Below are 23,937 nucleotides of genomic sequence, written 5' to 3' on the forward strand. Positions count from 1 at the left end.
CTGGATGGAGTTCCAGGCTCCTGGTTTGAGCCTGGTCCAACTCTGGATGTTGTGGCCCTTTGGAGAATGAACCAGCAGTTGGAAGATCTCTTTCTGTTTCTGTCTCTCCATAACTCTGTCTTTCAAATAATTAAATGCATTTTTTAAAAATAATAGATTTCCACTTTTATACTTACCACTGAGTTGTTGTCCAGCCTGGAAACATTTGTTAAAAGTGACACATAGGAATAAAGTACATCCTCTACCCAAAGGAATGTTCTTATATACTCATATCCTATAAAGGATTCTTTAAACTCTGAATTTACTGAAGATAAAAACAGTCTCATTCTAGAAAGATAGTACATTTTACCCTTAGAATGGGTTTAAAGAAGCAAAGTTAATATAATATTATAAACCACAATCACTGGATTCAAATTTTAATTCCAGATCTTCTTCAGTGAGCCATTTGTGAAATCTGATACAAATTCAGTGGGGAAAATATTCTCTTAGAAACTTTTGGATTCTCTTCCTCTCAGTTTCTATGTAACTTTACCTTCACCTAAGTGCCCCATAGTCAGTCTGAATTTAGGATAATTGTTGCATAAGCTCCATGATACCCAACTAAATATTCCATGAACACCAAATATAGGCTCTTCAACTGCTTGTAAAGACTTTATCCCTGGCCGGCGCCGCGGCTCACTAGGCTAACCCTCCACCTGCAGTGCTGGTACTCTGGGTTCTCATCCCAGTGGGGGTGCCAGATTCTGTCCTGGGTGCTCCTCTTCCAGGCCAGCTCTCTGCAGTGGCCCGGGAGTACAGTGGAGGATGGCCCAAGTGCTTGGGCCCCTGCAACCACATGGGAGACCAGGAAGAAGCACCGGGCTCCTGGCTTCAGATCGGCACAGCACTGGCCATAGCAGCCATTTGAGGGGTGAACCAACGGAAGGAAGGCCTTTCTCTCTGTTTCTCTCTCTCACTCTCTAACTCTGCCTGTCAAAAAAAAAAAAAAAAAAAAGACTTTATCCCTAATCCTTGTAAGTACTGCAGGAATGAAACCCAAAGATATATCTCCTTCAACAAACTTAGCTACAGCTACCAGTCACTGGGGAACAGCTTCTATTTCTCTATATTCAGTGTCTAACAGTTTGGGTGGAAAGAAGCAGCTTCTAAACTGGCTCCCAGAGTTCCATCCAGCTCCGCAAGTGTCTATGACACTTTCTTGGTCACATTATCATGTACGCCCTGAACAGATTTTAAAGCTCAAATTTTACTGGGAAGTTATTTTATGCCCATTTGGGCTAGATATTCACTCTCCTGCATGGAGTCACATAGAAAAAACTGGTGGTTTAAATTCCCACCACCCTAAGTGCTGGCAGAGGGAACATTCATGTAACACAGAGATTAAGAGTTTCCTTCAATGGGTTGCTATGGAACCTAAAACTTTATTAATATCCTTCATAAAGACTTCCTTGGGAATATAAATATTTGTATTTCAATTAAGCTAGGCATAATCATTTTTAAAGTTATAAACATTTATTTATAATTCACATGCCTAATAAAGCATTACATTAGCAGAAAATTATAGGGAAGTGACATAAGCAGGCAACAGGAGCCAAGCTGTTCAGTGTAGTTGAAAGAGGACTGGGGTGTAGTCAGAACACTCAGGTTCATCCATTCACACAACAAAAGTTTAATGACCATTTAACATCTTCTGGGCATAAGTATGATACTGGAAAGAAACACTCGTGAATGTGATAGAAATGGCTTCAGCCCTTAAGGGAGTTTCTACACTGTTGAGAAAAACTGACAAGTTAATAGGTGGTGGTGCCTGCCATGGAGTCAAATAAACAGGATACAGTGATAGGAACAAAGTTCAGAGATGAGAATTTTTAATGAGATAGACTGATCAGAGAAGGTCTATCTCTCTGAGAAGAGTTTTCATTCAAAGCCCAAAGGATGATCAGCAGACAGTCATGCGGATGAATCCAACCAGAAGGAAATCATGTGAGAAGATCCGGAAAAGTTGACTGAGTGTGAGGAGCCATCGGGGGACTTATATGACCAGAAAAACTGGGAAAAGCAAAGAGAGACATCCAATGTGGCTGAAGGGCAGGCAGAAGTCATACCATAAAGTACCTTCCTGGGGACCATAAGGATTTTCAGTTTATTTGAAGTTCAGTGGCAAGCCACAGGAAGGCTTTAAGTGAAAGATGTGACTGTTACTGAGGACTATTCTCTGGCTGCTATAAACAGAACAGACTGTTTTTATAGCCTTGATTCTGCCTCAACTTGCTATTAGACCCGTTTTTGCAGATTGCAGTTGCTTTCTAAGCTCTCTTGGAGTTACAAAACCTAAGCCTCTTAACTAACTTTAATAAGGAGGAATGATAGAAAACTCAGAGAGAAACTTGTATCTTTAAGAGGGTCTCAGACATTTATTGATGGATGATTATGGCAGTATGGAAAGTCACTGGCAAATGGCTCAAGTTTATTCAATCTTTCTCACCTGCCGGAATTCCAACATAGGTCTTTACTTGGCACAGTTTGACATCACACATCCTTTGTTTACATTTCAGGAACCTAGTCTTTTCTACACTCACTTACCACGTATTTATTAAGAGCTTCACATTGACATGGTTCAAGGTGGGATGCAAAGAAGGCAGCGTGGTCCGTGGGAAAACACATGGGACTTGGAGTCAGTTCTGAATCTACATCCCAGGCTGACCATGTACTAAGCCCATCATATCAGATCTCTGAGTCTCAATTCCCTCTGCTGAGAAATGGTAATGAAAACAGCAGTCTGAACGAGGTGATGTACATCAAGCATCTAAGATCTGTGTCTATCATTGAGTATCTATCATTGAGTCAACACTCAATAAATGTGGGTTACATTTTAGGATCTTGGAATTGTTCCTTGCAAGGCAGACAACTTCATACATAATCTATTCTTCCTTAAAGTAAAGAAGCATTGAGATTACACATTTATCTCTCATAACTTCCTAAAATATGGTATTTTTTTTAATATAGAAAGGAAGCAAGTTGAACAGTCACACTGAAGTGTGGGTTATCTAGCACACCTATTCCCTGGAGGAATTTAGTTTCTCCATTTTTCTCTTAAAAAATGGAGGTATATAGTCACCTGCAATTTTGTTGAACTTGCATGATCCTTCCCCATAGCTCATGAGGCATATGCCAATACAAAGTCAACTTTAATACCAAAAATTAATTGTCAAACAGAGCCCTTATACAGTATATTGAATATAGACTCCATTCTCCTAGCCTCCCTTCCTTAGCTTAAAGTTTCCTAACCCTACTTTTACAATTGCAAATCAACCACTTACTAAAATTGACACACTGAACTGAGGGAGTGGTACTGCTGGCCCTCAAAGTCCCTAATCACTGACCCCACAATGTCCTAATTTCTGGACTCATATGTGGTCATTTGATTCTCCAATAGATAATATCTTGATAGTCTACCTCATCACAAGGTGTTTCTTTTCTGGGAACTCAAGACCTGGAACAAAAATTAACTAGCACCTGCACATAGCCCTCAGACTGACTGAAGTACTCTTTGCCATAATAAAAATTTCCTGTGGTCAACACTGTGGTGCTGTGGGTTAAGCCACGGCCTACAGTGCTGGCATCCTATGTGGGAACCAATTCGAGTCCTAGCTGCTCCACTTCCAATCCAACTCCCTGTTAATGTACCTAGGAGGGCAATAGAGGGTGGCCCAAGTGCTTAGGCCCCTGCACCCATGTGGGAGACTTGGAAGGGGCTCCTGGCTCCTCACTTTGTCTTGGCACAGCCCAAGTTATTGCAGCCATTTGGAAAGTGATGAAGATCTCTCTATCCTCTGTCTCTCTTTCTCTCTCTCTTTCCCTCCCTCCCTCCCTCCCCTCTCTCTCCTTCTTTCCTTATCTCTCACCATAACTCTGCCCTTCAAATAAATAAACAAATCTTTAAAAACAAATTCCCTAAAGAACATGGTATCACCAATCAATCAAAAGAAGGCCAGAAGCACTACTGACCAACCAGACACCTAGATGCATGCTGAATTCACACCTCTCAGCCCCAACTCCAATCTATACGGCTCTTCACCCCTAGCCCTTCAAGAAGCCTGGGAATTAACATAGCTCCAAATCTCCTTGCTCTGCAGTTTGCAATAAACTTTCCTTTTCTTCCACTGTTCTGGTGCCAGCGATCATGGTGTTAGTGCATAAAGGGCGAGAAAACCCAGTTTGGGGTTTTGTTTTGTTTTGTTTTGTTTGTTTGTTTTTTTGACAGGCAGAGTGGATAGTGAGAGAGAGAGAGAGAGATAAAGGTCTTCCTTTTTGCCGTTGGTTCACCCTCCAATGGCCGTCACAGCTGGTGCGCTGTGGCCGGCGCACCGCGCTGATCCAAAGGCAGAAGCCAGGTGCTTCTCCTGGTCTCCCATGGGGTGCAGGGCCCAAGCACTTGGGCCATCCTCCACTGCCTTCCCAGGCCCAGTTTGGCTTTTTTCACATTGGGGAAAGGCTCTCCTTGGCAATTGTCTTTAAGATTTAAAATCTTCTCCTTTGGAAGCTGGAACTACCACTGAATGGTATTTTATACTAAAGAACATAGCATAACCCACAATAGAATTTTCTCTTGCATTTTTCATGAATTTCAATCATGAATTTGAATGTTGCAGAACCAATAGAACTGACTGCTCTATCATTCCTTCTCCATTCGGTGACAGTGCTTATGTTTCCAAGACAGTCAAGTTCAGAAAGCTGAAAGAAAATCAAAATGCTTTGCTGGAAATTACAGAGAGACAGATTTCACAATATGTGTATGAGTATGAACATTTTGTCATAAGTGATACAAATATCTTATTAAGGTGTGGATCTTTAGAGTATAAAGTTTTATCCCCTTTGAAAGGAAAGTCAACCAAAAAAATCACAGCAAGCTCAATGGGTCCGTTTCCAGGAGTGGGAGATAAAGGCTTGAGTGGGAATTTCTGCATGGGTCAAGCATTAATATCACTTGTCTCAGCATATGCATATGAAGATCAGCATCCATGGTAATTCAAATGCAGAGGTACCTGCTAGGGCTTTACTTTATCTTATGTATTATTTCCACATTGGCATTGCCACTGTACCATAAAGCTCATACAGACAGCAATGCCCCTGTTGAGGCAGCATACTCAGGAGCTGCTTACCTTGACAGATCTTCCTCATCTACAGAAACTTAAAATTGAAGCTGTACATCTGGTTTGTTTATACTTCTCTATGGCATGTCCTTTTTATTTTTAATGTACTTATTTTTAATTGACTTGCCTATCCAAAGTAATTATATAAAATTTAATGAGCAGTTATATACATGTAAGAATATAAAAGTATTTCATACATTTCATTGAAAATGGAATTGAAAGATAAGCTTATCTTGATGTAAAAATATTATTAACTCTACCCATACAAGGACACTTTCAAGTATTCATGAAAATGTATATTATGAAATGTCTATACATAGACATAAAAAATTTGCATCAAAATCATGTATTTTAAATCTATTTTTCCATGAGTTATTTGCAGTACCCTACACTTGTCAGTAAGGGTATAGTTTCTCATCTTTAACCCTACTCTTGAGATGGTCATGATTACAATTTGTTCCTTTTGTGCCAAGGATCTTCAATGGTCTCCTATTAAAATATATTTTTAAATTTGGAAAGTTGTTAATAGTATTTTTGAGATTTTTTCAGCCAGTTTTTAACCTTTATGTCCTTATTATAAATGTGTTTTACCAGATGAGTATCTGCAGATGTAGTTGGGATCAAAGGAGGTATGGATTACGACATATGAGTATTTTTCAATAAGCTTAAAGGAAAATGTGTGAGAAAATAGCCTTAAAGCAAAGGAGATGCCCAAAGTGAGCTAATCCAGCCTCTTCTGGATTCCCATGCAGCTAGGAGAACAATGTGAGGGCCTTGGATATTTATTTTAGGAAAAAAAAAAAAAAAACAGCTTAGGGTATTAAAGGAGCTCTAAAAGGCTGGTGGGAGTATCTGCCTTTCAGTTCATTTCTTCATGGTCTTAGATGTGACATTTTCATTCCAAAAGTGATCCTAGCTCAGTACATGTTCCAGAAAAGCACTTAAGTTCTCTGGGCTCTCTTCATCTCTCAAGTGACATTATCAGACCAGATACTATGACAAGTTGTTTTCTACTGAAATATTTCATGGACTTGGTCACAAGAAGATGCAGGCAAAGGCAAAAGCTTTTGCAGCTGTCCACAAGGACATTTACTTTCTGATGCCAGAGACACATAAATTGCAGGGCCAAAGGTCCACCATAAAATTCATGCAATTTTCACAGCTACTGGAATATCACAGCCAAGGCTGGAAGACTTACACTGGAATATTATTCTTTTAACTCATCACTCCAATTACAATGGGAAGGTGCCATGGGTACGGCAAGAGCTATAAGTGAATAGTTTCATTTTGAGAATATTTGCAGATCTCAGCTTGCTGAGCTGAATTCTGATAACATACTTACTTTATAGAGTCTGGGGAAAATAAAGATACATATTCCTGAGATGCTCTGAATGAGAAAAAAAAATCTGGGAAGAACATCATGGAATCAGTTGTCATCTCTTCTCCATGCCTTAAAGTGTATATATTATCCATGGTTTTGTAGCATTTATACCACCAAGGAAATGTGTCTACTTTAGGACCAGTTTCATTATTATACAAACATACTTGGAAGATGAGGAAAGAAAATGAATTTTATGTCTAATTAATATGCGTATCCTTTCTCGATTTTTTTTTTTCCTGGCAATGTGGCAACCACAGAACATACACATTCTTAAAGCTATGAAAACTCTGCTCTGAGAGGCCACCAACTCTGGCCTTCCATTCAATTCCTTTGTTTGCACTTGAACTCACTGAGGCACTTGAGCTACAGAAGACTGTTTTGTAGCCTCGCCTTCGTTTACAGAACTGTGTGTCACACACTGGACTGCTGCACTAATGGGGAGACTTTCTCTTAATTGAACAGAGTGATGACAAGGGTCCCTGCTATTTTCTCAAACACTCTTTTTTTTTGTTTTTAACTTAACAATCAGTTTTCCAAAGCAGCTCTTTGGCTAAATGACAGCCTTCAAATAGGATTTTTTATTTAAAAAATAACAACAAAAATATGTTTTTTTTTAATGAACTCAGATCAAAGAGGGTTTGAAAACCTCATTTGTAGTGACACAATTGACCTATTCATTCTGGCTCTTCATATTTGAGGAAGGCTTTGAGTAAAGGTTGCTAGAGGGTTTAATACCCCATTTTTCCATCACTGGTGAAAAAAGTTGCATGTGTTCCTTATCCCACCTCCCTTCCAGGCAGGTTCAAAATGACTGAGAGGCTAACATAAGAAGCTGCTAAAAAAGCAGTCGAGTGGTGACGGCGCAGGCTCCAGGATGAGAGAGGTATGCACCAGGAGGCCAGGTGCTTCCTCATCCAGTGGTGTCATTATCATCCAAACTCAGAAAAAAGGACCTCCGCCATGGAGTCTGTAGATGAGGGGCATCTTACATATCCAAAGTTACAAACCACATTCTTTGAAGAACCCTTGGATGCCTCTGTCACTTAGAAGTCGGGCTCAACCCTGGCACATAACCTCCCACGTCCATCGTCACTGGGAATGCAATTCAGGATCCAGCAAAATGCCTTCTCCACACCTCTGGCTCCATGTTATCAACGGGAAAGTCACCTCTATTCCAATTCCATAAAAGTTTGCTCATTGTGCCATTGGAGACATTGGAGAAAGGCACTGCTTTAGAGTAGAAAGTACTGGAGCCACAGCATAAGCATTTAGATAAAAGAAAAGAGAAATTAATTAGCTTGTCAAATCTTCCTCTCAGATAGCATACATGCAATAGATTCTTGCATAATGAAGTGTCATTTCCAAGTTGTACAGAAACAAATGACTCCAAAGGCATTCAATAATTAAAGCAGTTTCTGCCACAGTTATATGTGATGGCTGAAGAACATTTTATAATATTAAACACTAAAAAATTTATATAATATCTAATTTACACATGTATATGTTGAGATGTAACATGTTAGAAGCAAGATGCCATCTCCATTCAATGATGACGCTGTCAGTTCCTTTGAAGAAGTACTTCAAACTGGTCTCCGTTCTCATCAATAACGGTCCCAATCAAAATTAGTTCACTTCCAATTTTTTCTTGACAGTTAAAATATGAAATCACATTTTAGCAAGAACAGGAACAATAGCATACAGCTCTCTTAACACTACACTTTACCATCTTCCCTTTGATTACAGAGAGGGAGAACACCTGGAATTCCTGATCTTAGGTATAATTTTTTCCTTTTCACAGGTCCTCACTTGGCCCCTTTAGTCCTCTTTCTTTTTCTTTTCTATTTTATTGTTTACTATAGAGCTCACACTTTTATAACATCCAGCACAAATTTAAGTGTATGAGTTTTAGAAGCATGCATTTAATCTTTGAGTACACTTTAATTTTGCTGAAAATTTCCATAGCTGTGTGATTCTCCTCTGAGTTGGTTAAAAAGAACAGAAAGAAAAGGACACCCACCATGGGCCCTTAAACTAAAGTCCCTACCTAGTCCTTTCATGGATTCTGGTGTTGAAATTGATGGCTCTTGTGTTAATCACACTGTCTTATTGACTATAAAGAAAAATTACACTACAAATCACAAATGTAAAATATGCTATAAAATATAACAACACAAAGGCATGAGAGGTCAAAATCGAAGATGAAAGTAAAACAACACAAAAAGGATTACCTACGCCTTAAAATAATTTTAATTATAAGATTTTGAAAAAATGTTTCCAATAAGCTTATCTCCTATTACCTAAGTAATAGAACACAAGCAATGGACATATCTCCCTTATGGGAATTGTCAAGATGAATGTTTTACAAAAATCTAACCAATGTCAACAAAAGCGAGAATCCTGATAGGATTAAGTATTCCAGTTTGTAGAACAACTTCACCTCTTGGGGGTGTTGTGGCTCAGGAGGTTAAACAAATGCTTGGGACACCTCCCCCCACATCAGCATGCCAGTATGAGTCCAAGAGGTTCTGCTTCTTAATGCATCCTGAAACATACATGAGTCCCTGCCACCCACTTGGGAGATCAAGATGGAGTTCTTGGCTCCTGGCTTTGGACTGACCCAGTCTTGGTTCTGGTGGACATTTGAGGAATTAATTAGAAGATTTCTCTGTTCTTCTCTCAGTCAGCCTTTCTTTTTTTTCTTTAAAGATTTATTTATTTGAAAGGCAGAGTTATAGAGAGGCAGAGAGAGAGAGAGAGAGAGAGAGAGAGAGAGGTCTTCCATACGCTGCTTTACTCCCCAAATGGTCCCAGTAGCTGGAGCTGAACTGATCCAAAGCCTGGAACCAGGAGCTTCCTCCAGGTCTCCCACGTGGTTGCAGGGGCCCAAGGACTGGGGCCATCTTCTACTGCTTTTCCAGGCCATAGCAGAGAGCTAGAATGGAAGTGGAACATCCAGGACTCAAACCAGCACCCCTAGGGGATGCTGGCACTGCAGGCAGTAGCTTTACCAGCTACGTCACAGTGCTGGCCCCTCACTAAGCCTTTCAAATAATAGAAAATAAACTTTTAAAAAAGAAAATGTAAGTTATTTACCAGGAAAAAAAAAACTTGACCAGAAAGTCTCTAAAATTGCCCAAATTTGGGCTCATGTTTCTTATCATTTATTTATTTTATTTTTTGCCAGGCAGAGTTAGACAGTGAGAGAGAGAGAGAGAGACAAAGAAAGTGTTACAGACAGTGATAGAGAGACAGAGAGAAAGGTCTTCCTTCCATTGGTTCACTCCCCTAATGGCCACTACAGCCGGCGCTGCGCCGATCTGAAGCCAGGAGCCGGGTGCTTCCTCTCAGTCTCCCAAGCGGACGCAGGGACACAAGCACTTGGGCCATCCTCCACTGTCCTCCTGGGCCACAGCAGAGAGCTGGACTGGAAGAGGAACAACCGGGACAGAATCCAGTGCCCCAACCGGGACTAGAACCCAGGGTGCCAGCGCCGCAGGCGGAGGATTAGCCAAGTGAGCCAAGGCGCCGGCTGTTCCTTATCATTTAAAAAACTCAAATTCATTTTGTACTAAGTTTTCTCTATTCTACTTTGCTATAACAGTCACCTTTGAGAAAGTAAAGTGATGTTATAAGTTTCCTTTAACTTCTTATATCCTTATTTGGACATTTAAGATCATCAAAATATATTCCCAATCATTTATATAATGCTACTTTTCTCCCATAGGGAGACATCCAATGATTGAAACAAACTATACATTTTGAAATATCTGAACAAGCTGGGTCAGTTTGCTTTTGATTTCTTCCTGGAAATGACAGCCACTTCCTATTGCCTCCTACAGCAGAAATCCAACCCACGTATCTAGGCTCATTTATACTGTTCACCTCGATCACTCACTGGACTATTCCTCCTTTAAATCACTCAACTTCCACCTCAAAGCACTTTGTACTTTTGATGATACTGTAATATTATGCACTGCATTTCTCATTCTATTTGGCATTTGTCTTCTGGGTTTTGTTGTTGTTTGCTAGTTTGTTTTTAGGGAGCAGAGTATTTATGTAAGTTTCTTGTCCAGGTTTTCATATTTCAAGACCACAACTGGGTTTTATATATCATTAGAACAATGGAAAAACTCACATACTGTGGAATTAAGTAGCTAAGTTCCTATGTTACTTATGTTACTTCTTTCCTAAATTTTTACAGACATTCCTAGATATACCTGAACTTTGGAATTCTGGGGGAAAATATAACAAAGATTTAAGCATGCTAGCTTGTTAAGTAATTTCTTTTGCAGAAATACGCCTAAGGTTACTGTCCAAATTGTCTTCTATGGTCTTAAAACAAGGAACAACAACATGGGTTCCTGTTTGGATTCTATAATAAGAAAAATCACTGCTGGTTTATCTGTTGACTTTTCTTTTTGTCAGCATTGTGAGCACCTACTATACATTTGATTCAACCAAAGGTAACAATGAAACAAAGTCATACACGTTGGTGTGTATTCATCACCGGAATGCAGCCACAAAACAAAAACCAAAATGCCTTTCTAAAATGGTATCATCTACTTAACTCCAATGCCTGAAAGCATCTATTCTTTCAATTCTCTTTTATCCCCTAAGGTCTTATTTTGCACTGCTGATATCTGTAAGTTGCTACAAGTCCCTTTGAACATAGGTGAAGGATGAACAGGGAATATTAATGACTCCATCTGCTCACACTCATCATCAAACTGTCTGAAAAGTTCCACAGATCCTATCGAGACCCACAGAGCGCACTCTGCACTGCGCCTGCTCCATTTGGAGTCAGAGTGATGAATAAGATAATCTCCCCAAGTGTCTTTCTTCCGTGCTGCTGTGAAACATCAAGCATTTTGGCACTGAGCACATTTTGCCATTAATGATCCCACAGCACAAATTGTCCAAAACGAGATGCTCGTAACCCAGACATCTTGGCCAAACGCCAAAGAAAGTAATTACACTCGGTCTACCTGAGATGCCCAGTGCAGTGAGAACGCGAAGCAGGTTTTGTCTCCCGCTTCGCTGCACTGTTATGCAGCATCACTGTGCGGCAATAAAGCAGCTGCTCTATTTGACGTCCTTCTACTTCCTCCCAGTTTGGACAACCAGAGGGCTCTGCACGAAATTCTTTCAATAAGAACTTGCACCATTAAAACACACAGATAACTCCTACCTTTCTCTAAGACCCAGGAATTGTGATGCCAAGCAAATTCATGATGAAGTTACATAATCTCAATGTGACTAAGAGTCTACTTACGACAGGGCACAGATATGTTTAACATTATCACTAGGAACTTACTTTCCATCATCTTTATCAGCAGGAAGAAAAGTCAGCGAATTGTTCTACAAAGATCTTCTAGTTGCTTCAACAACAGAAAATCAAAATGGATTCCTCTCTGTGAAAAGGGATTTCTCATATTTTTGCTTGACTAATGATTCTAAACACAGCACACGGGAAATCATAATGTCTGTTCTATGTGGTTCTTAACATTATAGGATTCTCTTCTACCTTGTAGGTCAGGGTGAATTTATTCCTTCCTAAGCCTGGAATTAGGAACCTATGGTGTATTTTCCAGAGTGCCGTTTATTATTGGATGACACAGTGACCTACAAAAGTGGGAACTCTTAATGCTGCTGCTTTCCCCAGGTATTTATTTGCTTTTTTACAAGCTGTGAATGAAAATGGTCAAGTCCTTCTCTGAGCCTATCGACAGAAGATCAAGGGAAAGTGAAGCAACGCCTCCCAGAAGGAACAGCTATAGTCACTAGCTTCACCAGGGCCCTCGCCACATGCCAGGTAGTATATTAAGCACTTGACTGTGTCATCTCATTTGTTTTTCACAGTAGTCTTATAAAGTGACGTTAATATTCCCAGATTTATGATAAGGAGAGCCATACTTCTAAAGGGAAATAATTTTCCAATTAATACAGAAATTGACAGAATTTAAAAATCAAGCAACCTAACCTCAACTCTGTAATACAGACATTGGGGGAAATTTTAAATATCATAAAGCTGAGAATGAAAAAGAAAATTAAAAAAAGAAATACTGAGACAGTAAGCCAAACTCTTCATTCCTTTGTTTTAAAAAGAGGTTGCATTGAATTTCAATCTATTTTTTAAATGAACAAAAGGACTACCAGGTCTTCAAGTATATGGTTAACTATATACAACTTTGCTTCCACATGGATTGATCAAGCATAGTTTAATTATTACTATTTATTACTTTTCATATTATTACATGTATTACTATTTTCATAGTGATTCTATATAAGACATTTGGAAAATAGTATGCTTTTGCTCTCTGATTTGAGCAAAACAGACAAAGAAGAGCAGAATTTCTTTTAAGAACAATCATTTTAGAAGATATCCTTTTATTACTATAAAACATCAGTAACGCTTGGAATAATGTGATGAGAAGACTGACGGTACCTGCTCATCCTCGAAGAGTTCACTTAGGTTCACTTTCCTCTGCTGAGATGCAGACGTGAGTGAGCAAATACAATCAAACACATTTGTGGGAGCACTGTTGAAAATCTAATTTGTATTTTATTTTGAGTTCTTTTTTCCTCTTTTGTTGTTGTTTAACCCTTAGTTATCCAGAAAATTCACTAATAGAATAATTAACTTCTTGTGCATATAATTCATTTTAGAGTTTGAGGAGTTACTGAGTCACGAAGAATAAGAAATTAAGAAAATGAAATACTCGTCTCATACAGGAAGTTTAAAGCACAACCCCCTTCTGCCAAGAGGACCGGATGGAGAAGAGGTTTTGTTGAACAAGTCATGTTTCCTTAGCCCTCTGTGCCAGCTCTGCCCAAACCATTCACAAATGTTCTCATTACTCCAAAGGAGCTCCTTGGAGATCTAACATGGCTGAACAGGGTACAGCCGTGCTGACCGCAGCTGCTCCGGGAGACTAAAAGAACAAACAGAGGACCACATTTCCAAGGGTCTGACTGACAGATTTGCAGCAGAGACGTTACAAAGCCAAGCAGACTTCCTGGGACAAGAGGAGAGAAGACAGAGACACCGGGGCGGCCTGCCACACTGTGAGTCGGCCGCCGGCTCTGAGCCACCACCTGACCCAAAGTAGGGAGGAAGGGCCGTGCACCCCACCTCTCACAGCGTGAGGGTAGAGCATGCTGCAGGACCCACGGACTGTTACTTCAGCCTGGGGAGCCCACTGGGGTCTGAATCATCGCCATGCTTAGAGAAGGGATGATGCATTGCCTCCTTCCTCGGCAGCAAAACGTCACACAGCCGGCCTGTGTCCCACTCCTACCAGAATCAAACAGAATCAGGACAATGTGTGGAGCAAAGCACAGATTCCCTGCATCCTGCAACTGTTGGCATTTTTGGCATTAGCCCCAGAGCTACACTCATGCACGCTACATGAGCCAGGGGGATTCCCCTAACTTCTAGAGGCCAGCACAGCACGAGAAGCAGTAAAAAAAATCCACTCCCACTCTGGGAGATCTAGGCAATGACCTCACTGTAGCCTGCACCAGCAGGACTGTAACAATTAGCTGTAAGTTTCTCAATCCCACTGGAATCTACCTGTTGGACCCAGGTAAGAAGTTATGTACATTGCACGTCTCTGTACTCACACCTGCTACAGAGAACTTTCTTGTTTGCTTTGTAGTCATCCTGTAAGCCTAGAGCAGAATTCAGTTCCTATCCCCTAGCCCCAGGATGAGGGTCGCTAGTGTTATAATAACTTCCTTTATGAGATTAGCATCTCATTTTCTTAATATGTTATTCTTGTTTACTCGTTAACACCTCAAACCCTGAACTGAGTAATACTCACAAGAAGCCAATTATTCTATTTAATGGATTTTCTGCACAACTAAGGGTTAAACAGCACCAGTTCCTCTCTTAGCAGGACCTGAGGAAAGGCCCATCCGCATCTCACAGGCCCAGAGCCACAGCAGTTTGTGCCACAAGACAGCATCACTCAGGCTTGCAAGGGCATAAGGGGAGAGACACTTTTGTCTCTCTCTGCACCAAGAATAAAGCCCTGACTATCACAGTCCCCAGGGAGACCAACACTGGTCTCTCTGTAGACCGAAGACACATACCCTAAGAAACCCATATTCAACTCAAAGCCACACTTCTATCCCTAGGAACTGCAGAAGACTAGACCACTGTGTCACTTATAGACACAACTGACATTGATTAGGACAAAAGAAATCTTTCAGACTACACTCCTGCGTTCACCTAGAAACAAATCCAAAGCAACAAACCAAGTGATACCCTGCATTCCAGCTAAAACATAAACCCTTTTCCAAAAAAACCTACTTCATAAAGAAGGGATAATTACTCCAGGGACACAGGAGACTCGAAGCAAGGTAGCTTGATGCACCTAGAAGAAAACAATAATCCACCAGAATTAGATCCTGAACTGAAATGAACCTATGAAATGACAGAAATACAATTCAAAATATTCATTGTAAGGAAACTGAATGTGATGCAAGAGAATACAGATAGATTAAAAGGATGAGAAAATCAATGAGTGATATGAATGAAAACATTACTAAGGAAGTAGAACTCACTATAAAGAGCCAATAGAAATTTTGAAGATTAAATCTTCAATCAGTGAAATAAAATTACTATTGAGAGCTTTAACAACAGAATAAATTAAGTGTAGGAAAGAATTTATGATCTTAAGAACAGAACTTTTGATATACCCCAATTGTGGGCTGGCGCTATGGTGTAGCGGGTAAAGCTGCCACCTGCAGTGCCAGCATTCCTTATGGGCAACAGTTTGAGTCCTGGCTGCTCCACTTCTGTTCCAGCTCTCTTCTATGGCCTGGGAAAACAATGGAAGATGGCTCAAATCCTTGGGCCCCTGCACCAGCGTTGGGGACCTAGGGAGGCGCCTGGCTCCTGGTTTTAGATAGGTGCAGCTCCAGCCATTGCGGTCATCTGGGGAGTGAACCAGAGAAAGGAAGACCTCTCTCTCTCTCTCTGCCTCTCTGTAACTCTGCCTTTCAAATAAATTAATCTTTTTTTTTTTTTTTTTTAAATAACGATCGGCCGGCGCCGTGGCTCAACAGGCTAATCCTCCACCTTGTGGCACCGGCACACTGGGTTCTAGTCCTGGTCGGGGTGCCAGATTCTGTCCCGGTTGCCCCTCTTCCAGGCCAGCTCTCTGCTGTGGCCAGGGAGTGCAGTGGAGGATGGCCCAAGTCCTTGGGCCCTGCACCCCATGGGAGACCAGGAGAAGCACCTGGCTCCTGGCTTCGGATCAGCATGGTGCGCCATCTGCAGCGCGCCGGCCGCGGCGGCCATTGGAGGGTGAACCAACGGCAAAAGGAAGACCTTTCTCTCTGTTTCTCTCTCTCACTGTCCACTCTGCCTGTCAAAAAAATAAATAATCACGATCAAACAAACAGAAAGAGAAAATGTTTTAAAAGAATAAAGAAAGTCTACATGAAATATTGGATACCATTAAATGACCAAATTGTATTGTAGGTATTCCAGAAGGAGAAAAAAAGGAAAAAGGGATTGAGAACCCACTAAATGAAATACTAGTTGAAAATTTCCCAAGCCTTGAAAGAGATATGGATATCCAGATAAACGAAGCTCAAAGGATCCCAAGCATACTCAACTGGAAAAAAAAATCTTTTCTAACACAAATTGTAACCAAATCATTATAAGTTAAGGAGAGAATCTTAAGGTGGCGCCATCACAACACCTGACTTCAAAGCATACTACAAAGTTATAGTAATTAAAACAGTATGTACTGACATAAAAACCTACACATAGATCAATGGAACAGAGCAGAGAGCCCAGAAATTAATCTAAATAAACACAGCCAGCTTATTTTTGACAAAACTCCTCAAACCATACAGTGTAGTAAAGATAATATCTTCAACAAATAGTGCTGTCAAAACTAGATGTATATATGTAGAAAAATGAAATCAGATCCACATCTCTTGCCATTTACAAAAATCAACTTAAGATGGATCAAAGCCCTAAATTTAAGACCTGAAACTATGAAGTTCCTGGAAGAAAATGTAGTCAAAACACTCTAAGACACTGGTATGGGGAGGACTTCTAGGACAAGAGTCCCAAAGCACAGGCAACAAAAGCAAAACTAAGCAAATGTGATTATATCAAACTCAGAAGCTTCTATAAAGCAAAGGAAATGATCAACGGAATGAAGAGACAGCCAACAGAATGGGCAAAAATACTTGCCAAGTATTAAATATCTGACAAAGTATTAATATCCAGAATATTTCAGCAACTTTAAAAACTCAGCAACAAAAATTAACCAATCAATAAATGGGCAAAGGACCTCAAAAGATAGTTTTCCAAAGAAGAAACACAAATAACCAACAAATATATGAAAAAAATGCTCAACATCACTAACCATCAAGTGCAGACAACTTTTCCAGGGTGAAGAGGGGACAGAGTACAATGAATAAAGACAAAGACAAAAGACTATGGAAAAGGAAGGGTCCAGAGGGAGCCTCTTTGCCCCTGCAGAGACTTTTATTCTCTCCAGGTAACACTCAGCCTTGCTGAGTCAGCAAGTATATATTTGTTCAGATCAGCACAATTTTGTCTACGTGGCTGTCTGCATCAGGTATGCATCAGGCCATCTCTCACAAGAATGAGAGGAATGCTTTGTGAGACCAAAAAACTCTTGCCTGTTACCCTGCAACAAGATATCCTAGGCCTCTGTGGCATGAGCCTTCCTAAAACCTGAAGCATGAAAGGACTGACTGCTCCCAGCATCCTTGGCCTTCCAAGGAATGCAGACAAGATGTTACTGACGCTCTCCTCAAGGGATCTCTGAGATGAGATGGCACCCAGGCAGTCCCCAGCAATCAAATTGCAAATCAAACCCACAATGAGATATCCCTGTCAGAACGGCAAAAATCCAAAAGATAGAGAGTAATAAATGCTAATGAGAGTTTGGAGAGAGGGAAACACTTACACACTGTTGGTGGGAATATAAATTAGAGCAGCCACTGCGGAAAACACCATGTAGATTTCTTTCAAATCTAGAAATAGACTTGCTGTATGATCCAGCAATCTCATTACTGGGTATATACCCAAAAGTCATCAACACATAGTATCAAAGAGATACTTGTGCCACTGTGCTTATAGCAGCACTGTTGAAAATAGCCAAAATTTGGAATCAGCCAAGTGTCTATTATCAGATGAATAAAGAAAATGTGATATATGTATGTGTATATATATGTATATTCTTACATATATACATACTTACATATATGCATGTACACATACACATATATACATACACACACGCACATATATATACAGACAATGGAATATTATTCAGCTAAAAAAAGAATGAAATTGTACCACTTGCATCTAGAGGGGATTATGTTGAGTGAAATAAACTAGACACATTAAAGATAAATATCACACGTTCTCTCTTATATGTGGGAGCTAAAATTTAAAAAAGAAAAAAGCAAGAAACAAAATAATACAGAAATGCTCATGTGTATCAGTATTGCTACAGAAACAGTTTTATAAAACTTTGTTTTATACCTCAAACCAATGGTTAAGAAGGTTTTGTTACTATAGTTTTAATATTTGTGATTACTTTAAAATTTATTGTATATGGGTGAAATGTTTTCCATTCAATTATTGAATGTTTACAGCCATTGCCTAAATTCCCACTAAGCTAGGGGACTTTTTGCTTTTCACTTGTTAAACTTCTTATATGGTGAAGCATTAAGCATTTTTATTGTCAAATAAATTTAAAATATGTTATCTCAAAAATTAAGGAAAAAAGGAAGGGGCAGGAGGAACAGAATATCATTATTGCCTAAGAATTGTAACTAGGAACCATACTGAATCTCTTAGAAACTAATTAAAATTTAAAAATGACTAAATAAATACATATTGGAACACACAGAAATAGCTCTTATTGTATGCTAAACTGATCTTCTGTATATAAAGAGAATCGAAAATGAATCTTGATGTGAATGGAAGGGGAGAGGGATTGGGAAAGGGGAGGGTTGCAGGTGGGAGGGACGTTATGGGGGGGGGAAGCCATTGTAATCCATAAGCTGTACTTTGGAAATTTATATTCATTAAATAAAAGTTTAAAAAAATAAAAAATAGCTCTTATTTTCTAAGGTAGTGATATACAAAACTGTGGCATGTACTATGAGCTGTTAAAATAAATGGCAGGGTCCTATCCACAGAATTTCTGATTAGAACTTCTAGATTGAGGCCAAGGATTTCTATGCCTGGCATAACCCCAGGTGACATCACCACTGGTCTAAAAACCAATTTGTGAAACACTTTTAGAAGTTATAATAAGGCATCCTTTTGCCATGCTCCCATATTTGAAACCTATAGTAGATTTTCTCACTTAGCATCCCTTGTCCCATTGTGCTACACTTCCTAGACACATGAACTGAGCAACTCACGGAGTATTATTCTGTAGGTCACAATCAGCTGTGATTGTCCAGGTCTATGCATCTGCCCCAACCTCTGCCAACCAAAGTATTTCTTTGAGAGTTCTCCTTCTTTGAACAAGCTAAGTGACATACCCTAGTGACCTGCCAAACAAATTTTCTTTTCTTCTAGACAGCCAGAACTGACTTTTTGTTACTTATTATTAAAAATATAAAAACCCTCTGCACTTCTCACTGCATACATATCGATTTCTCTTAAGGAGTTAAAACCATGTAGAATCAAGTAACAAATCACCAAGATTTAGTGTATAATTAAACTGGCTTATGGAAACATGTTCCCAGATCAGTTGACTCAAAAACCATATTCTTAGCCACAGGACTTAGGAGGAATAGACTTTCTTGCTCAGGGCAGGTGTTTAACACAGATTAAGCCTCTCATATACCAGGATGGAGTGCTGGGTTCAAGGCCTGCCTCTGGCACCTGTCTCCAGCCTCTTACTAATGTAGACCCTAAGAGGAAGCAGTTCCTCCCACCAACATGGGAGACCCGGATTAAGTTCCTTCCTCCCAGCTTTCGAGAACATTTGTGCAATGGATCTCTCTTACTCTCTCTCTCCCCTAGCCCTGTGTCTGTGTGTGTGTGCATCTCCTCGACTCACCAAGCAAGCAAATCTATTTTTTAATTTTTTAAAAAATACTTCTAAAAACTCTCTTATGTTCGAGTACAGTTGTCCAACATCACCATGGCAACACACAGACTGAACACCAACATGAGGCTCTGACCGGTAGCCGTATCTCCAGGAATCATAAAGACTGTTCCACGAGGAAGAGCTTCATGTTCTGCAGTAGCTACAACTACTGCAGATTTTGTGGCTCCTAGAACTCAGCTTGTTCTTTGATGCGTGAGGGTGAACAGTTCCACTTTGTTTGTCCAGGGCCATCCTGGTTTTAAATAAATAAGTCTCACATCCCAGGAATCCTTTCAGTCCTGGGCAAACCAAGAGAGTAAGCCATCCCACTTTGAACCCACTAATCACTGAAGTAGTAATTCTCTTCCCTTTCATTTGGGAAGTGTATGATTTTTCCAAATGGAGATTTGATTGAAAAAAAAAAAAAAACCTGATGGTTTTGGTTTCAAGAGAACAGGATATAAATAAACATACCTGAACACCAAAAAACCTCAGTAAATCCTCACATAATTACCCACTGCCAGCACATGATTAATATGTGCTCATATTCATTTTGTATTTTTTCCAGATTAAGAGAGAGAGAGAGAGAGAAGAGAGAGAAAGAGAGAGAGCTCTCCCATCCACGGCCTCATTTCCCATAAGCCACTAGGAGCCGAGTGTCTGAAACCAAGAGTCAGGAATTCAATCCAGGTCTCCCATGTGGCAGGCAGGAATCAACTGCTTGAGTCATCACCACTGACTCCTGGAATCTGCATTAGCAGGAAGCTGGAGTGAGGAGCTGCAAACCCAGGCACTTCAATACGGCACATGGACATCCTCGTGCAGCTTAACCTCCAGATCAAATACCTACCCCTCATAGTAGTGTATTTTCTTTTTCCCATATGGAAGGCCAAACTTTCTAAGCATAATCTTTCCTTTTTTCAACTTTATCTGTCCCACTGAGAAACAGTCTTCATTGAGATTGGTCAGCGCTAGACTGTGGAGAAACTGAAGATGTTGGTGTATTTCCTGGCTGCTCACTAGTCTCCTCCATTTTCATTAGCAACAAAACTTAACATATAAGTGGCTAATAATACTTTACCACTCTAGTGCTTTCAGTGGAAGACTCTATAAACCAGAGCCTTACTCTCAAGGGAATTTCTGCTGCTGGAATTTATAAATCAGTAAGTGGCCCAAACTGAATCAGTGTTCATTTTGAACAATATTGTATTAGATTTATTGCATTGTATTCTGATCCAATTATCATTTAGCCAGATGTATTTGATACTCTCTAGGGCAAAACAGTACAGAGTCAGCATTCACCACATATCTGTTGAAGGAATAAGAACACATCAGTGGGAACAACTTGAATATGGAAGCTTTTGAAGTATGTTGAGCATTCAGGATTGTATAGCCACAGTAACCCATCTCTTCTGGGCTAATGTAAAGCGATGACTTAACATTTGGGGTTTTTTAAATGTATTTATTTATTTATTTGAGAATAAATAAATGACAGGGTGAGAGTCAGAGATGAGACAGCAAGAGAAAGAGAGAGAGAGAGCGCTCTTCCATCTTCTGGTTCACTCTCCAGATGGCCACAATGGCCCTGGCCGAAGTTAGGAGACTGAAACCCCATCTGCATGTCCCATACACAAGGCCAGCGCTCAAGTACTTGGACCATATTCTGCTGCTTTCCCAGGTACATTATCAGGAAACTGAATCAGACACAGAGCAGCCGAGACTTGAAACAGTGCTCCCATGTGGGATGTCAACACTGCAGGCCATGGCTTCACCCTCTGTGCCATGGCACTGGCTCCACTGTGACTTTGCATGTCAACCTAACACTCTTCCCTATTCTTTAATTCTCAAGAAACCACCTTCACTGTTTCAGTTACACAAGTTCAAAAACAGAATTTTTACTAACCCATGATTCTCCATGAAAACAAATCACCTCTCTAAAACACCTTAAGGTAATGTCTCTGATGCTACTATCCTGCTTCAGGTCATAGGAATTTCAGCCAGGACCACTAGACATCTGAGAGTCTTCATCTGTTTCTCTACTGTTTAATCCATTATGGCATTATCACATTAATATTATTAAAGTATCATGTAATTACATATACTACTAACATGAAATAAAACATGAATTACGCTTTTCAAGCTATAGGATAAAAATGTGCATAAAATAATTATCATTATCAAGGTATTTTAATAAAAATTAAATTGAAACTGCATTATGTGCACCAATATTAACAAAAAGTCATTCCTGTCATTTGAATGAGGGTCTTTTTCTAGTTTACATCATGGAGTTCATGTCTCTGCTGTAAGACTTGTGCTACCAATTCTGGGAATTTCTGGGAGTATATAGCATCATGCAGTGAACTTTGATCTACAGGGAACAATAAACTGGTGGTAAGAGAAGCAAGCTTCCAGGATAATTTTCTTTTTCCATAAGTGCAAAACTCCACAGCTGTTAATCTAATGAATTAGCCCAGCATAGAGTCTTTTTTTTTTTTTTTTTTGACAGGCAGAGTGGATAGTGAGAGAGAGAGACAGAGAGAAAGGTCTTCCTTTGCCATTGGTTCACCCTCCAATGGCCGCTGCGGCCAGCGGGCTGCGGCCGGTGCACCGCGCTGATCCAATGGCAGGAGCCAGGTACTTCTCCTGGTCTCCCATGGGGTGCAGGGCCCAAGCACTAGGGCCATCCTCCACTGCACTCCCTGGCCACAGCAGAGAGCTGGCCTGGAAGAGGGGCAACCGGGACAGAATCCGGCACCCTGACCAGGACTAGAACCCGGTGAGCAGGCGCGGCAAGGCGGAGGATTAGCCTAGTGAGCCGCGGCGCCGGCCCCAGCATAGAGTCTTAATCTTTCCATGTGGCTTTTTCTCTTGGAAAGTGCTATTTAAATTAATTCAAGAAATCTCATAGTTAAATGGCAACACCAGATGAAATTAATTGTGTAAACCCGATCTATGAAAATATGTATTTATAAAATGAATAAAACTTCAAAAATACTTCAAATGAATATGAATCTTAATGACCAAGAAAACTTGAGATGTAGAGCTCAGCACAATATGATGGATTCCAAGGAATACCAATGCCCATTTCATACCTCACCTTGCTCAGTTAACACTGCTTCTCTAGGAGAGACATGACCATGGGGATTCTACCACCTGGAAGTTTCCAGACGGTAGAGTAGCCTGCCAAAAACCAATCCAAAGCATCAGTTCATGGGCTAAACTTGGAAAGGATGGAGTGCCACCCTCTAAGGAAAAAAGTTTATGTATTATATTATGTATTATGCATAAAATAAATGGCTCTAGGAATCAGGTGTAGTCCTACTTATAGTTACTTTGAGTGATCTATTGAGAAACTTATGACTTTTTTTTCTATATGGTTTAGAAGTTCTGGCTTATAAAGGGAACACACTTTATAAGCATACCATTGAATTATGACCAACAGGCTATTGAGGCTTCTTGCCTATAGGCACAAATAGCTGACAACTGGAATAACCATCTTGGCAAGAAAAACTGACCCAGATGAATTGGAAGAGATAATCCTACTATTACACAATGAGAACCATTACTTCCATTGATTGGGTACTATAATCTTGCATAAGGGCATGATAACAAGGATTTTATGGCCATCAGGAACAAAAATTTGAGTTTCAATATTAGGTAAGCCACCAAGTTCAGTAAAAATTATAGCTGAAGTTCAAAGAAGGTAGAATGGATAGTGATAGAGAATAGTGTGCATCATATTTACACTCAACTTCTTGAGTTACCACCACTGCCTCCCATGGTCTGTGTTAGCAGGAAGCTGCAATCAGGAGTTGGAGTTAGGAATCAAACTCAGGCAATCTGTATGGCAGCTTAAGCTCTAAACCAATTGCCTGCCCACTGTGTGGAAGCTCACCCCCCTAGACTACCATTTCTAAGTTTATATTCAAAAGAAGAGGCTTCTACAGTCTGAAAGAACTATTCCTAAAAGGTATATTAGGAAGTGGACCTGAGCAGGACAATGAATGAATGTTTTTAGTATGGAAATACGTTGCCTAGATTCCATTTCAAAGATGGAACTGCCACACAAGACACAGGAGTACAGTGATCTCCTTTGATATCCACTGCAGCTGCATAGAGCTACCTTGTCCAAAGTCATTAACTTCCCATGTGGCAGAGTTTGTGTGACTGACTGAGCACAAAGGTTTGGTCAGCTCAACCCAATACGGAAAAACTTTAATGAACAGTATCTTCTCCATAGAGTTCTGTCATTTGGGGTATGGATTTGTTAGGGTTCATTGAAGTTCAACTTTAC

This window comes from Oryctolagus cuniculus, chromosome 20 (assembly GCF_051225735.1).
Source record: "Oryctolagus cuniculus isolate XC-2025 breed Fujian yellow rabbit chromosome 20, ASM5122573v1, whole genome shotgun sequence".
Classification (NCBI taxonomy): Eukaryota; Metazoa; Chordata; class Mammalia; order Lagomorpha; family Leporidae; genus Oryctolagus; species Oryctolagus cuniculus.